This window comes from Zea mays, chromosome 9, assembly GCF_902167145.1.
Source record: "Zea mays cultivar B73 chromosome 9, Zm-B73-REFERENCE-NAM-5.0, whole genome shotgun sequence".
Taxonomy (NCBI): domain Eukaryota; kingdom Viridiplantae; phylum Streptophyta; class Magnoliopsida; order Poales; family Poaceae; genus Zea; species Zea mays.
In genome coordinates this window covers 101,986,803-102,003,045 of record NC_050104.1, presented here as the reverse complement: position 1 = coordinate 102,003,045, position 16,243 = coordinate 101,986,803, and positions in this window count along the sequence as shown.

The following is a 16,243-nucleotide window of genomic DNA, read 5'->3' as shown; positions in this document are numbered from 1 at the left end:
TAGGAGGTTGGCGATACCTCGTTGGACTTTGAGGTGATCTAGCTTATGGTGTAGGTGGTTATGAGAAATTCACCGTGTTGGAGTGACAAAGAATCAAATCATAGTAAGCACTCGGTTCATACATGAACCGAGAGGGAGCAATACTCTTGTGCGGGTGCTCCAACAAGATTAGTGGGGTGTGCCGATACCTTTGGAAAATATCATTGTCTTCCTATCTTTTTTTGCTTTGTGTTTATTTGTTTAATTACTTTGATGTCTTTACATTCCTAGAGTTGTTATGCTATATAGCAATGGAACTTAGGAAGCAAAACGTTGTGCATAGGATAGAAAGTAATGTTAGGCACGAGAGGTGAAGTGGATTAAGTGGTACATGTACATGTATATCAATTTTGTCCCTAGCCGCGGACCGTCCACGCCTCCGCAGAGAGCACCGTCACCGGTTCATCTTCAGTGTTTGGCGCATAGATCGGCGCCAACACTTTGGAAAATATCATTGTCTTCCTTTCTTTACTTTATGTGTTTATATTTGTTTAATTACTTTGATGTCTTTAGATTCCTAGAGTTGTTATGCTATATAGTATTGGAACTTAGAAAGCAAAACGTTGTGCATAGGATAGAAAGTAATGTTAGGCAGGAGAGGTGGAGTGGATTAAGTGGTAGGTTTTAATTAATTACTATTAAAGTTTTAGAACAAGAAATTTTAGATTAGGGGGTGTTTGGTTAGAGGGACTAAAGATTAGTCTCTAGTTTTTAGTCTCATTTAGTCTCTTTTTTGCCAAACACTAAGACTAAAATATGGACTAAAATGAATTAGTCTTTAGTCCTTCACATAGGTGCTAAAAGAGACTAAAAGGCCACATGAGTGTATTCCAAGGACATTTGAGTCTTTGGACAATGTATTTAATGACTTTAGAATCTATTTAGTCTCTAGAACCAAACAAGTAGGGACTAAAATTTAGTCATAGGACTAAAGTTTAGTCCTAAAACTAATTGAAACCAAATATGACCTTAGTATAATTCACTGTCTTTTTGGACAACTCGATTCTTTCACATTGATCTAGAGTCGTCTGACGTACTTTGCCAAAATGGCAAAGGCTAGTTTCATTCTCCATCTCAAGTAGTGGTTAGTATGGCAGCTGTCATGACTCAACTTTTAAAGTTTTTTATAGAAAATGCAAAACATGATAGATGTATAACATTCTCAATTGTGTCCTCATTGACGTTCGATATTGTTTTTTAACCTCTTTTTACAATAATGCGCAGGAATGTTTTTATTTTTTTGATAGTAAAAAGAACACGGAGGGCCTTGACGCGCGCCTGCCGGGGAGGGGAAGGACTGGGATCCATGATGGCGTCGCGCGGGCGGGGACGGGTGTGGCCATGATTCCGCGTATTTCGGCGTGGGAGAAAGCTACGCGTACTCTTGTGCCGTATACTAATAACTGTCTGCACGCATGTGCAGGGGCTGGAACCTGGCCGCCGAACACGCACGGGGCGGGCGGGCTACACAAGGCCGCGGCGGCCGGCCGCTCTTGCCGGGCAGGAGCGAAACATGCGAGGGGTGTCTCCTTTCTGCTGCGTGTGCCCTGCCTGCACGTCGTCGCCATGATTACAGCGACTAGGCTAGCAAGCAAGCAAAGCTCATACTATACGTCCGTCCCATTCAGAGTCTGCAGTTATATGTATATATACGGCGGCGTGCGTAGCTAGTGCGTACTACTATCTGGTAACTAACAGGATCGGCCGGACGACCCTGATGATGGATTGGCTGTTTCACCCGGCCGGAGCGGTAAAAAAAAGGTGCGGGCCGGGGAGGCGGGGGATGATTTTGTTGGGTTAGCGCGTGGGAATCTGATTAGTGAGGGCGTGGCACGCCACCTCGTATCATCACGGCAACCACAGTGTCTAGCTAGCTAGTAGCTATTCCTTTCTCCTCCATCGATAGATCCCCTTTTGCGCTTTGTCTGCGTGACTCGGAACCGTATATCGTAATCATCATCTACGTGGGAAGCTCGCTCTTGCTGGCTGGCTTCCACTATTCACACATGATTTAATTACTAACTATCACGGCTAATTCAAAAGTAATTGACCGAGATCTAACTAGTATATTTATGTACTGGACATATAGCTAGCTACTTGAATATAGGTTCTAACAATGATTTATGGAGTTGTACTGCTGTAAAAGATGATCATGCATCACTACCGTACTCACATTCTTTACCGAGTGTATCACACATTATACACTCGGCAAAGCCTTTAACGAGTGTTACACTCGACAAATAATACTCGACAAATATTTTATCGACAAATGGTTCTTTGCCGAGTACATTTTTTCGGGCACTCGGCAAAGATTTAGCCGAGTGTCGAAAAACACTTGGCAAAAAAAAGCAATCGGCAAATTAACAATCACAAAAAAAACTCAAAAATCAGCAAAACATTTTTAAAATTAGATGGACAACTGCACAACCACCGCCATTGCCCTACGCATCGGCTCTATCATTTTTCACCATTTTTTGAACATAAAGTAGAAAAGTGCCACAACAACTACGAACTGTTTAGCATACTTGTCGGAGAAATGATCACTGGTTTAGGGACCCACCGGTCAGTGAATGCGCTAAGAAAGGGCCCTGATCGCGGGGCCTGTTAGTTAGTCGGAAGAGACTGGTACGCCAACCCTGAAAGGACTCGCCCCGGTCGAAACCCGTGCCACTGCGCCTAGGGCCTGGCGTGGTGGAGCCTGACAAGAGAGGACAGGCATGTCGGAAGGGAACCACTCGAGTGGATCTTGCGCCCGGTCCCAGACTGACCCACACTAAATGACTGGTTGCATTAACCACATCTGGCACCGAGCCACAGCGTGGGCGCCGGTTCGCTTCCCACTCATGACCTACGGAACCCTCGAGTCACAAAGCACTCATGATTTACGAGCCCCCGGACTACGGCGCGTTAATGGCCCACGCACCCTCGGAATGCAGCACACTTACGGCCTATCGGATAAGGTCTGAGTACGCAGACCTCCCGTGAGGCACTACACGACGGATTGCACCGAGCCCTAGACTACGGAAGCCAGGGGTCGGCGTAGCCGGAATGATGGCAGCTGGGACCATCGCCACCCCCGCGATAAATACGTGGCAGCCAGACAGCCTCGGGCCTCGCGAGTACGCGTGGACTCACCCACCCTTATGGCTCCTTCCTAGGGAAGCCACCTCTGGTCGACACCTATCCTAGCCTATAAAAGGGAGAAGCTGGTCTCTTGGCAAGGGGGCCGACAGACGGAGAGAATAGATCAACATGGAGACGACTGGATGCCTTCAGACTGAGACGAGCCCATAAAGACGAACAGGAGGAGGAGCACCGGTGAGGACCAGGAGGCCGGAGCCCTGCGAAGCCAAGACTTAGCTAGGACTACACCTCTCAGCTTCTAAGCTCCACTTCCACCCTCATAAGAGATCTACAAGCTTCTCCTCCCTCTCTCGACTACTTGTAACCTCTACTATGAGTTTGATCATCAATGGTGTCGGTAGCGCAAACCACCAATGATAGGATGTAGGGACATTCTGTTCGAACTAGTATAAATCTTGCACCCTCCACGCACACCCTCCGGAGCTCAGAGCATGCACAATAAATTTAATTGTTGAAGTGAGGTACGAAACACCGATAGTTGGCATGTCAGGTAGGGGCCTTATGCATTCCGCGACGAGATTCTCTGAGCTCTAGATGTCTGGAAATGATGTTGGCATAGCACGGGCTCTTGGAGCAACCAAACGCTTCGAGAACTCAGGCAATGCCCTGAGCAACGAAGAAAAGATGAACAGGGCCCCGGAAGCCCAGACTCCCCTAACGAGCGAGTCGCTTGACATCATTGTAAGCCTTCACCACCTCTACTTTGATCCCTTGGAAGGTGGGAGCATGCAGCCAGGCTCACCACAACCCATTTTTACCAAGGCCTTGGAGGTATCAGGGACCGTCATCTGGATTCCCCTTGTTAGGGTCAGTAGGCATACTCATTTTCCCGTTGAATAGGATTATCCATGTTTCGACCCAAGAATGCCTCGAAATCTCGTCAATCGGGTGCCCCTCCTTGCTCTAAGGGAACCTCGAGGGGAGCCTCGCTAACACTGCAACGCGCGCCGTGGAGTCAGCCATAGCTCACCTCGACCCACCATGCTATGGATCGCCATAAGAACGAGATCCTGCTCGGAGCGCCCGAGGTCCCTCTACGGGGAAGCGAGTACTACATCGACGGTGAATAGGGATGTCGTGACTGGGCATTTGGCAAATGCATGACAAAGCAGTCTGTGCCCCGCACCGTCCGACCTATGGCTAGGTCAGACTGCCACGACTCCCTCGTACATGTCAGAACATTACAACCGCTGCAATATTCTAGAGAGGGATTTCCGAGGCAGAATCCCCGAATGAATGGGAGGTCTACATGGAAACTCGAAACTAGCTCCGCCTTGCCACACGGTTGTGAGCCGAAGGCCCCACACCATTGCTCGGGAGCCATGGGCTGACCAGAGCGCTGCGACAACACCGACAACCAACTATGCCTCTGTTGACTGTTCGAGTCTGAAGCGGGCCTGAAGCGGGTCCCACCCCGTTGGAACCTAAAAACATGTGAGGGATGTCACACCCGGTTTTGGAAGGCAAACCGAATGCGAACCATGTACGTGCCAGGATCAGAAACTGACGTACACAACGATTACATAATTGGACATCATCACACATTGCTCAAAGTAAATAGCAGAAAAGGTACTTTATTACAAAAAGATGTCCAAGGCATCCACTGAGTCTATAACATAGTCATTAACATCATAGTGTGGAAATACGAAACATAGAAGATAAGGCCTTTCACAGAGAGCTGACTGGGGGTTTGCCACTAAGATAAACTAGAACTCATCGTAGTTCTGAAACTCTTCAAAATCCTGCATGTTGTTAGTATCTCCTCCTGAGCACTGAGTACAGTGGGGACAACCTGGGGTGGGGTGGTTTGTAAAGCAAGGGTGAGTACACATCAACGTACTCAGCAAATGTCCCGTTTGGCTAAAGTGGACTAGATGTATGTGGAGTTAAGGTTAAGCGGTTGCTTTTAGTTGGTCAAGTATTTATTACTACTAGTAGAGCCAAGTTTTAGTAATAAACTGAGTTATTACCAAAATGTACTTCCTCCAAGAGGAAATACCAGAGATCATAATTATACCATCATCATTAATCATCATCATGAAAGTAACCAAAGATCTTCTAATCAAAGAGGATCCCAAGGCCGTTCATAACCGTGAGCACGACTGATATACCAGTTTCTAACACTCTGCAAAGTTCACACACTTTACCCACAAGCCGTGATTCTCATTCTGCCCGGAAAGAGCCAATCTCCATTGACCACTACCTAGGTGGCTTGGCAGGGTATCACTATGTAGCCTTTACAAAGATTTCCCAGAGGTCATAGCCGCCCGTTAGGTTACCTAGTTTGATAAACACAGTACCTATCCCAAACGAAGGGTGACTAACAAAACCAAATCAAAAACCTCTGCAACCAGCCTCGGCAGAGCAAGTATTGTGTCCGGACCCCATTGACAACCCTACGGCGAAGCCAACTACTCCTCTGGTTCCTCTAATTAATTAGCTAAGGGCGTCCCACCCTCGTGGTTGCACTGTTATCCTGGTGTCGCTCCCCAAATAGTTCCTTACGGAGCGGTAATCAGGAAAATGGCATGAGTCCCCTAAAGTATCACAAGGTCATTATCGGGATAACATCATCGTATCATAAGTATTCACATCATGTTCATTGATTAAAGTAAAGCAATAGCATAAAGCTAACCATGATAATCCAAAAGGTAAACAAGGATAAGGTAAATACAGACTAGTCAATCCTTAGGTTTCAATAATGTAATGCGGGATAGTGAATTATAAAGTATGTAGGACATAATAGATCAGAGGACACTTGCCTTCACCAGGTTGTTGCTCAGAAAGATTTTTGGCAACACACTCAGGAACCACAGGCTGCTCGTTGTCTAAGTAAAGCGATCATACATTCAATACATTTGGCAAGTACAAATGAACATCACATCAAACATGTACAATCAAGTGAACACAAGTATGATAAGACACTATGAACATAAAGGGTAGACTTAAATGTTAGGGTTTAATATAATTAGAGATTAGTGATTATGGATTACATAATTTAGTTCTACTAACTTTAGTGAGACATACAATTATCACATGGATAACTTCATACATGACATAATATTAACCTCACTAAATTAAACACCTAAGTACAATTAAGGTTTTCCTTTTTATTTATTCTCTTAACTAAATAAATCAACTCATAACCTAGCCTATAGCTTAGACCAAAAATTAGAGTACTCATACTATGGATGAACATAATTTATTTGAACAGAGAATATTTCTATGAACATTTTGCAATTTGAACCACTAAATTTGGAGTTCATATGAAAAAGATATGAAATAAACAAGTTTTGAAGTTTAAAATATGAAACTAAGCCCAATTCTGTGATTATTTAAAAGGTCAGGGGCCTGTTTAAAAGAAGTCAGTGGCCTACGCGCTAAATCGCGGGACGACGGGTTGATTCTCGGAAACCCGAGGGTCTCTTAAGAAAAACCGCCATGCGAAGAGGTATCGGGTAATCTGGACCGCACGATCACAAGCAGGCGACTGAGATTAAATCCCACGGGCGAGTGCGCGGGCGCGGGCACGCGGGCGTGACTGACAGGTGGGGAAGGGAAGGGCTGAGGCACTGGTGCACGAGGCCCAAGGGTCAGCAAGGTGCTGAGAGCGCAGGGCGCTCTAGCCGCTAGATCGTGGATCAACGGCTCCGGCTCCACGTCCACGCAAAACGTTATCCGCGCATCCGGACCATCCGATGAAGACTGGATGGTCAGGATTGGTGCTAAGGACTTTGTCTTCTCCGGTCGGCCAGGGGTGGCACCATTCGCACCCACGACGGCGAAGTGGACTGGGGCTCCTAGGGGCGCTAAGGGTGGTCTGGGTGGCCAAGGAGGTTAGGGAAGACATAGCGAACACTACGGCAGGATCGGGGTAGCAGGAACGGGGGTGAGGCGACTGGACGGCGGAGGGGGAGATCCTTGGCGGACCGGGGCACTCCGGCGAGCAATCGCGGGTGAGAAAGTGCACGACAGGGGAAAATAAGGGCAAGGTTAGGATGGTTACCTCAAGTGGAGACTCAGGGGCTCACGAACGAAGGCCAGGGCGCGACGAGGACGCTGGTCGACGGCGGCGATTCTCCAACTGCGCAAGAAATGCTCCGGTGAGCACAGACCAGACGAACCAGAGGAGGAGAGGGCGAACCAAGGGGCGTTCCAGGTGGCGAGTGATAGGGCGAAGCTTACCGGGGCAACAAACACGGCGGGGTGTTCTACGTCGACCGTAGAACGGGCGGTGGATGTTAGAGAGCAGCGGTGGAGTTGCCTAGATGCACGCGCAGGGCGAGAGATCTCGGTTGAGGGCGCAAATGAGCAGGGGGAAGTGGGCGAGCGGGGTGCGGGCTCTAAAGGGGGCGAGGGCGTCCGAAGGTAGCCGGGGAATGCGCGGACGTGGGCGCATCCACGGCGGGGGCGAGAAGTTAGGGAAGTGGAGGGGACTGACGGGTGGGGTCCAGGGGAAAAGAGAGGGGATCCACAAACGGGCGATCAAAACTAACGAAAATGGTCCACCGGGCAGCGGGGAGAGAATGGGCGCGAGCGCGAGGGGATCGGTGTCGACAGGCTTGGCCCACCAGGCAGCGGGAGGAAGAGAAAAAAGAGAGAGCACGTGTGCACGGGCGCGGGCGGTCGCTGGCAGGTAAGGTCCACCTGTCAGACAACACGGACGCACGCGCGTGGCCTGGCTGGGCCGAGATGGGCCGGCTGGGCTGAAATGGCCTTTTCTTTTTCCAGGGAATTTTGAATTGCTTTTCTTTTTATTTTCTCTAGGGCTTTCGATTCAAATTCAAACCAAGTTTCAAATTCAAACTAATTCAAACATGTGCAACAATTCAAAGAATATTTAAGCTCAGCATGATGCAACATTTCATGACTTATATTGTTTTGGCAAAATGAAATAATTAATCCCTCACTAATTAAGCTAAATCTAATCAAAAGAAAAAGTGAGAGAGAAGCTAGAGAGAGAGAGAGAAAAGACTAACATCTTGGTAGATACTTAGAAAGAAATTTTATACCCCCAAATTTAGGGTGTTACAAGGGAGCACGAAGCACGCCTGAACCAGGAAGCGGCGGGGAGGTACGGAAGGGGCCAAACGTCAACCATCGAAATAGCCGGCGCAGCGGGGGCCGATTTGACCCCTACGAGGATCGAAGCCCAACCCCTAGTCGTCGGGGCCACGGGCTTTCGGTCTCCGTATATCCTGCGGGCGCCCGCTCCACGACACTATAGGCCCCCACCATCGTGAAGTACACTAGGGAACAAAGCTTGGTCCATGGCTAGAGGACTACCGGCTTGTGTGTCGTGCAGGGGGAGCAGATTGCAATAGTTTTATAATCCGGAACATCCCCCTATATTTAGCAGGTTCAACATGGACCTGACTCGATAGCTTTGGCCCTAGGTGCATCCATGGCTTGGCAGACCTGGAAGAGATTTTTTTGAGAAATTTTTAAGGCACTTACGTACATTTGGGAAACCCATGGGACCTTAACGATTGTCGGTAGAAGTCAGACGAGGCCCCGAGGGACTATATCCCGCGTTTTTTGCGACAATGCAACCAGTTGACCAACCTCAAGGACATCGACGTTATCGACGCCTTCACCTAAAGAACCACCAACAAAACCTTGGTGCGACCAGCCATGCGTCACGAAAGACCCCACAAATGACAAAGAAGCTTTTTGACATTGCGACTGGCCATGAATCAGGATACGACGTAGAGAGAGCCACCGCCAGTCGTCGCAAACGGAGGGCAAGTGAAGCGTACCGATCCTTTGGGACTCAAATGTGATACAATTACTAGTCCCAGGAGGCTAGTAATCACATTCATTACTTCAAATAGTTACAGAGTCTGAATAATGTTATTACAATACCGGGGATACAAGCTCGAAAGTGAGCCAAAAAGCATAATGCGCAGAGGAAGATAAAAATAGCCCAGGCCACAGGCAGAACTGGGTGAAGACACAACCCCATCAATCAAGCATAGCAGAAAAGAAGTCTTCAGCTGCTGAAAAACATAAATAAATCTGGGTGAATACACTAGGTATTCTGCAAGCCCACCCGGCTCCCGTAAAGAGAAAGTGACCTATATTGTACATGCTTATTATGGTGGAGTTGAAGTCACTCATACTTTTTCAGAGAAAGGCAGTGCTCAATAGTTAGGGTTTTCCCAAAACAATAGAAGTAACACTTGCTTGACCACCACTGAGCTTCCCGCTCCCATGGTACTACTTTCTTTCCAGAACATACACACACATTTCCCTGTTCCCAGTTGTAGTAGAAACACTAATTGTCATACCATACTAGACTCGTCCATACCAGTGGACACGGACTATTCGAATAGGTTTAGACTCTGCGCAGAGGGGTACACTTTACCCACTAGTCCGGCTCTGCGATCTCATGGCCAATGAGACCCGAATCCGAAACTCTTTCCTTCCTTGTACGCCCAAACCTTAATGGTTATACCGGAAGGAGTCAGGCCACCACCATGTCCAAACCGGACAAAACATTCCCCTTCCTTATCCTCCCGGTGCTACCCCAGCCTTCATAACCCTGGGGTGGGACCGTACGAGTTTAGATTGAGTGGCTGCCCACACAGCCTCGAGTGGTTGTACTTTTTGAGAGTACAGGTAATGAAAGATGACAAACCGGTCCTTATATGAGAGGACGATCCTTCTGCTCACGCCTAAACCAGCTGAGCCCACACCTTAGGCCCTCCCCTAAACCAGGGAGTCCCTGATCATCCTACTTCACTAGGTGATGAGGGTGAGTACCCTTCATCGCACTCTTTTTGGAAAACATTTCACTTATACCCCTTGTTACTTGTCCCATATCTTTTAATCGAAGTAATAGTTAATGCGGGCTCTCTCATGCTTACCATGCAATTTGATTCCCATCCCATAATCCAGGCATAGGCAGTGGTAGAGAGAAATAGGTAAATAATGCATCAAGGGAAGGATGGACTTGCCTTCGTCGAAGCTTTCCTGGCACAAAAGGTTAATCTCGGAGGGGTCGGGTTCCTGCCCTTCTTCCGGAGCTAAGAGTTCCGGAGGATCGGATCCCTCTTCCGCTAATTAAACCAGACAAAAACAATACATCAAACATAGTGACCTTTGTGGAGTGTGCAAATTGTTATACTTTATTATTTTTGTGCCCTAATAATTTATTTAAACTATTTTTGGTGCATAAAATATCAGCATATAAGTATATATATGAGAAAATGGGAAAAAGAAATGGGAAAAGAAAAAGAAAAAGGATTTCCTTTCCCTGTGTGCCGGGGGGGGGGGGGGGGATTTTCGGCCCACTTGGGCGCGGGCGCTCGCGCGGGCGAGGCTGGCGGCCCAGCTGGCCCAGCTGTGCGGGGGAGACGGCGGGGAACGGCGCGGAGGCGCGGGCCCAATAGCCAGGGGGAGAGGAGGGGGCTAACGACGTTGGCGACAACGGAGGGGGAGAGGGGCTCGACCGGGGTTCGACCGGCGGTGGGGATCTGCGGCAGTTCTCCGCCGTCGGTCCGGTTTTGCGACGGGGAAGCGGTGGCGGAGCATGAGTGGTAGATGAGGATCACAGGGGCGGGGCGAATTTCGCCTGCGGGGGCCTAGGGCGGCCTGTCCGCGGCACGGTGGCGGGTGTCCGCAGCGGCGAAGCCGCCGGTGAGTTTTCCGACCGAAATAGGGTGGGGGAGGTGGCGTGTTGTGAACGTGGAAGTGTGGCGGAACTCTTGGCACTATTTAATTGAACGGAAGGTCGCCAGGGAGGGAGAGGGGAGCTTACCGGAGCGGTGGAGGGAAGCACGGCGGCGCTGCTAGCTCAATTGAGCTCGGGGAGGGGTGGAGGAGATGGCCGGGGCTGGTGTGGAGGGCTCGGGCTCGGCTATCCCTTTTATAGGCGCCCGGGAGGGGGAGAGGGATGGAGGGGACGGCGAGCTCCGACGAGCTTCCATGATGGCGGGCATGGAGCAAACGGCGACGAGACGGCTCGGGCAGGCTGAGGATGAGGGAACGGCTCGGGCACAGTGGCGGGGTTGTCGCGGAGGTTGGCGAGCATTAATGGCGAGGCGACGAGGCGAGGGCGCTCGGCGGCGATCGCGCCGGTGAGGGATGGGCGAGGGAGAAGGAGCTGACTGGTGGGGTCGGCTGCCAGTGAGAGAGGTCCACGAGAGAGAGAGAGGGGCGGGGCGCTGACGGGCGGGGTCGGGCTGTCAGCGGGCGGGAGTGGCGCGCGGTTTGGGCTGCCTGGGCCGGAAGGAGAGGGGAGGGAGGCGGGCGCGCGCGAGCTGGGCTGGAAGTCGGCCCAGCCGAGGGAGGGGAGAGGTTTTTCTTTTTCTTTTTCTGATTTCTTTTTCTCTTTTTCTTTTCTACTTTAGTGTCTTTTGTCTCTTAACCAAAAATTCCCTAAATGAACTTGGTGATAAATATGGCCTATGTGAGGTGCTTCAAATCATTTTAAGTATATGCAAATGATTGGGTGACCTAGGGGTAGGGTTAGGGAGAAGAATAAAACCAAGGGAGGGGATTAGGGGGGGTTAGGGTTTCAAACCTGGGTTGGGATTTTGGGATGTTACAAACCTACCCCACTTAAAGGAATCTCACCCTCGAGATTTAGACTGGATTTGGGAAAAGGTAAGGGTATTCCCTCCTCAAGAAGTCCTCACTCTCCCAGGTGGCTTCCTCTTCTCCTTCTCTGCTCCACTGAACTTTACAGAGTTTTACTTCTGAGGTGCGGGTCTTTCTGACTGCTAAATCAAGAATCTTCACTGGTTTCTCACGATATTGAAGGTCTTTCTGAATCTGCACTGTCTCTTCTTCGAGGTGACTTTCTGGTGCTTGTAGGCATTTGCGGAGCTGGGATACGTGGAACACATTGTGGATGTCGGACATGGATTCTGGTAGTTCCAGGCGGTATGCGGCGGGTCCTACCTTGCCAATGATGGGATAGGGACCTACAAAACGTGGGGCTAGCTTCCCGTTTGACTTGGAACCTCCTGACACCACGCATTGGAGAGACCTTAAGGTAGACGAAGTCTCCTTCCTCAAATCGGAGTTCCCTCCGCCTGTTGTCTGCGTAACTCTTCTGTCGACTCTGAGCTTCAAGCAACCTTCCGCGGATCAGTGCAACTTTCTCCTCTGCCTCCTTGACAAAGGCAGGTCCTTCTAGTGCTTTTTCCCCCACGTTGGACCACATGAGAGGGGTCTGGCATTTTCGTCCATATAGTGCTTCGAATGGTGACATCTTGATGCTGGACTGATAGCTATTGTTGTAGGAGAACTCTGCGTAGGGTAGACTGGACTCCCAACTTCTATCAAAAGCTAAAACACATGCTCTTAACAGATCTTCAAGAACTTTGTTGACTCTCTCTGTCTGCCCATCTGTCTGAGGGTGATACGCGGTGCTGAAATCTAGCTTGGTGCCCATAGCTTTCTGAAGGCTTGTCCAGAATTTGGATGTGAACTGGGTTCCTCTGTCTGATACTATCTTCCTTGGGATGCCATGGAGTCTGACTATCTCCTTGAGGTAAATTCGGGCAAGGGTGGCTCCTCCAAAGGTAGTTTTCACTGGAATGAAATGGGCTACCTTAGTGAGGCGATCTATTATTACCCAGATGGAGTCATTCCCTTTCTGCGTCCGGGGTAGTCCGGTTACGAAATCCATGCCTATTTCTTCCCACTTCCATTCAAGTATCGGGAGGGGTTGTAATAGGCCAGCAGGTTTTTGGTGTTTGGCCTTTGTCCGTTGGCAGATGTCACATCGGGCCACATACTGAGCTATTTCTTTCTTCATCCCCTTCCACCAGTATCTGGTCTTGAGGTCCAGGTACATCTTGGTAGTTCCGGGGTGGATGGAGTAGGCCGAGTCGTGAGCTTCCTTGAGTAGGACTTCTCGGGCCTCCCCTTTTGGTACACACAGACGATGTTTGAACCAAAGGACTCCTTGGTTATCTGTCCTGAGGTCCGGGAGTTGTTCCTTGCGGGCTTTCTCCACAAGCCTTGCCGTCTCTGGGTCTAGATGTTGAGCTTTGCAGATGAGGTCTTCTAGCATTGGCTTGACTTCGAGACTGCCGTTGTTTCCCAGACATGCATTTAGTTGTGCTGATTCTTCCTTCCAGTCTTCTAGAAAGTTGGTCCCTTTTATTCCGAATCGTTTTCGACTGAGAGCGTCGGCCACCACATTGGCCTTCCCGGGGTGATAGTGAATTTCGAGGTCATAATCCTTGATCAGCTCTAACCATCTTCGCTGACGGAGGTTGAGATCCGGTTGAGTGAATATGTACCTCAGACTCTTGTGATCGGTGAAAATATGGCATTTGTTTCCGATTAGGTAATGCCTCCATATCTTTAAGGCATGCACTATGGCTGCCAATTCCAGATCATGGGTGGGGTAATTCTGCTCGTGCGGCTTGAGTAGGCGTGATGCGTAAGCAATGACTTTCTCGTTCTGCATTAGCACACACCCTAAGCCTTGCCTTGAGGCATCACAGAAGACGACAAAATCTTGATGAATATCTGGCAGTGATAGAACGGGTGCCGTTGTGAGTTTTTCCTTTATGATTTGGAAACTTCCTTCACACTTTGGGGTCCACACAAATTTGTGGTCTTTCTTGAGAAGTTCTGTCATTGGTCTTGCTATGCTGGAGAATCCTTTGATGAAGCGGCGGTAATACCCTGCCATTCCTAGGAAGCTTCGAACTTCACTGACGTTGGTTGGTTGCCTCCATTTTGACACTGCTTCTACTTTGGAAGGGTCCACTTCTATCCCTTCTGCGGTTAAGATATGCCCAAGGAAGGCTATCTTTTCCAACCAGAATTCACATTTACTGAGTTTGGCATAAAGTTGGTGTGCTCTGAGTTTTCCAAGGACGATCCGAAGGTGACGCTTATGGTCTTCGCGGTTCTTGGAGTAAATAAGGATGTCGTCGATGAAGACTACGACAAACTTATCTAGCTCTTCCATAAACACTTTATTCATGAGGTTCATGAAAAAGGCGGGTGCGTTTGTCAGTCCGAACGGCATTACTGTGAATTCATATTGCCCATACCGGGTGACAAATGCAGTCTTTTGGATGTCCGCTTCCTTGATCCTCAATTGGTGGTAACCAGACCTCAGGTCTATCTTGGAGAAGTACTTGGCTCCTTGAAGCTGATCGAAGAGGTCGTCAATCCGAGGAAGTGGGTACTTGTTCTTGATGGTAACCTCATTTAACGATCGGTAATCAATACACATTCTCATGCTTCCATCTTTCTTGGAGACAAACAGGACTGGTGCTCCCCAAGGTGATGAGCTGGGACGAATGTACCCTTTTTGCTGAAGATCTGAGATTTGAAGCTTCAGTTCTGCTAACTCAGTTGGAGCCATGCGGTATGGTCTCTTTGCGATGGGTGCTGTTCCAGGAATCAGATCTATGTAAAACTCCACTTCTCTTTCTGGTGGCATTCCTGGCAATTCTTCTGGAAATACGTCCATGAATTCTCCCACTACTGATATACTTTCCGTTGTTATATTGAACATCATTGGGTCACTGGCGGGTGGCCGTGCCTGGCAAGAGACTGACTTTCCCTTCTGGTCGGTGAGGAGGACTGTCTTGTCTGCGCAACTAATGATGCCTTTGTGTTTAGTTAGCCAATCCATCCCTAGGATTACATCAATTCCCTTGGATGGCAAGACGGTTAAGTCTGCCAGGAATACTACCCCACTTAAAAGGATTCTGACTTGGGAACATTTTAGCTGGCATAGGAGGTCGGACCCCGGGGTTCGGGTGACCAAAGGAATCTCTAGGGGAGTAGAGGGAATGCCATGTTTTTCCACAAAGCTAGTGGCTATGAAAGAGTGGGATGCTCCAGAATCGAAAAGTACGGTAGCGGAGTAAATTCAACAAGGAACTAACCGAGTACTATTCCCGGAGCCTGCTGAGCTTCCTGGGCATCGACGTGATTTACACGTGCCCTTCCTTGGTACGGAGTCTTGTTCTGCTGGCTGACGGCGGAGGGCGCCTTGGGGGCGGGTGCCGAGGTATTCTTGGGGCCATTCACCGAGTTGGAGTAGGTGGGTCCCTGTGGCTTCAGCTGCGAACAGTTGTTCTTGAAGTGACTTGGATCACCGCAGTGCCAACATGCATTTGCCGGAGGTTGGTTGCTTGCTACCGAGGGAGAATGGAAAGAGCTCTGACTCTGCTGGCTGAATCGTGACGGAGTGGGTCCAGCTGGTCTACTGAAGTTGGGCCCCTTGGGTGGAAACCCAAATGATCGAGTCTTCTGGTGCCGGTCCTGCTGTTGTGCCCGGAGAACCTGGAACTTCCTTTTGAGGTGTCCTTTTTCTTCCTCCTTAGCTCTTTCAACTTGCATGGCCTTGTTGGAAAGGTGAGAGAAGTTGAGGAAGTCTTGGCTAGCCAGAATTGTCTTGAGTTCTGGCCTGAGTCCCTTGAGGAAATGGGCCATCTTCTTGCTCTCAGTATTGACATCATCTGGCACGTAGCGGGCTAACTCCGTGAACTTGTGCACATATTCGCTGACAGATCTTCCGTCTTGAGTCAATTCTCGGAACTCGTCCTCCTTAAGCTGTACCAATCCTTGGGGCACATGGTGCTCCCGGAAAGCTACTTCAAATTCTGCCCAGGTAGCATCTCTGATGGTGACGTTGAAGGTGTCCCACCAGGCTAAGGCCATCACAGAGAGTTGGTGGGCAGCCAGTTGAACACGTTGATTTTCTGGGCAACCAATGGCTTCCAGCTTCCTTTTGATCGTGCGCATCCAATCGTCTGCATCGAGGGGGTTGCTTGATCCGGCGAACGTGGGAGGTTTGAGTCTCAGGAAGTCCCCCATTCTGTCTTGCGGTCTTCCACCATTTGGCCGTTGATTTTCCAGATTTCGAGTGAGGACCTCGATGAGTCGGGTCTGATTGGCTAGAACTTGGGCTAGGTCTAAGGGTAGGGGTGGAGGTGCGGGGAGGTGGGTTTCACTTTCCTCTCTAACGACTTCCCCTTCAGCTCTTCGGGGGAAACCTGCTCCAATCCCTGAGGCGGTAGGCGTGGTTTTATCCGAAGCCATCTGCCAGGGAAGAGAGTCACTATTATGCACA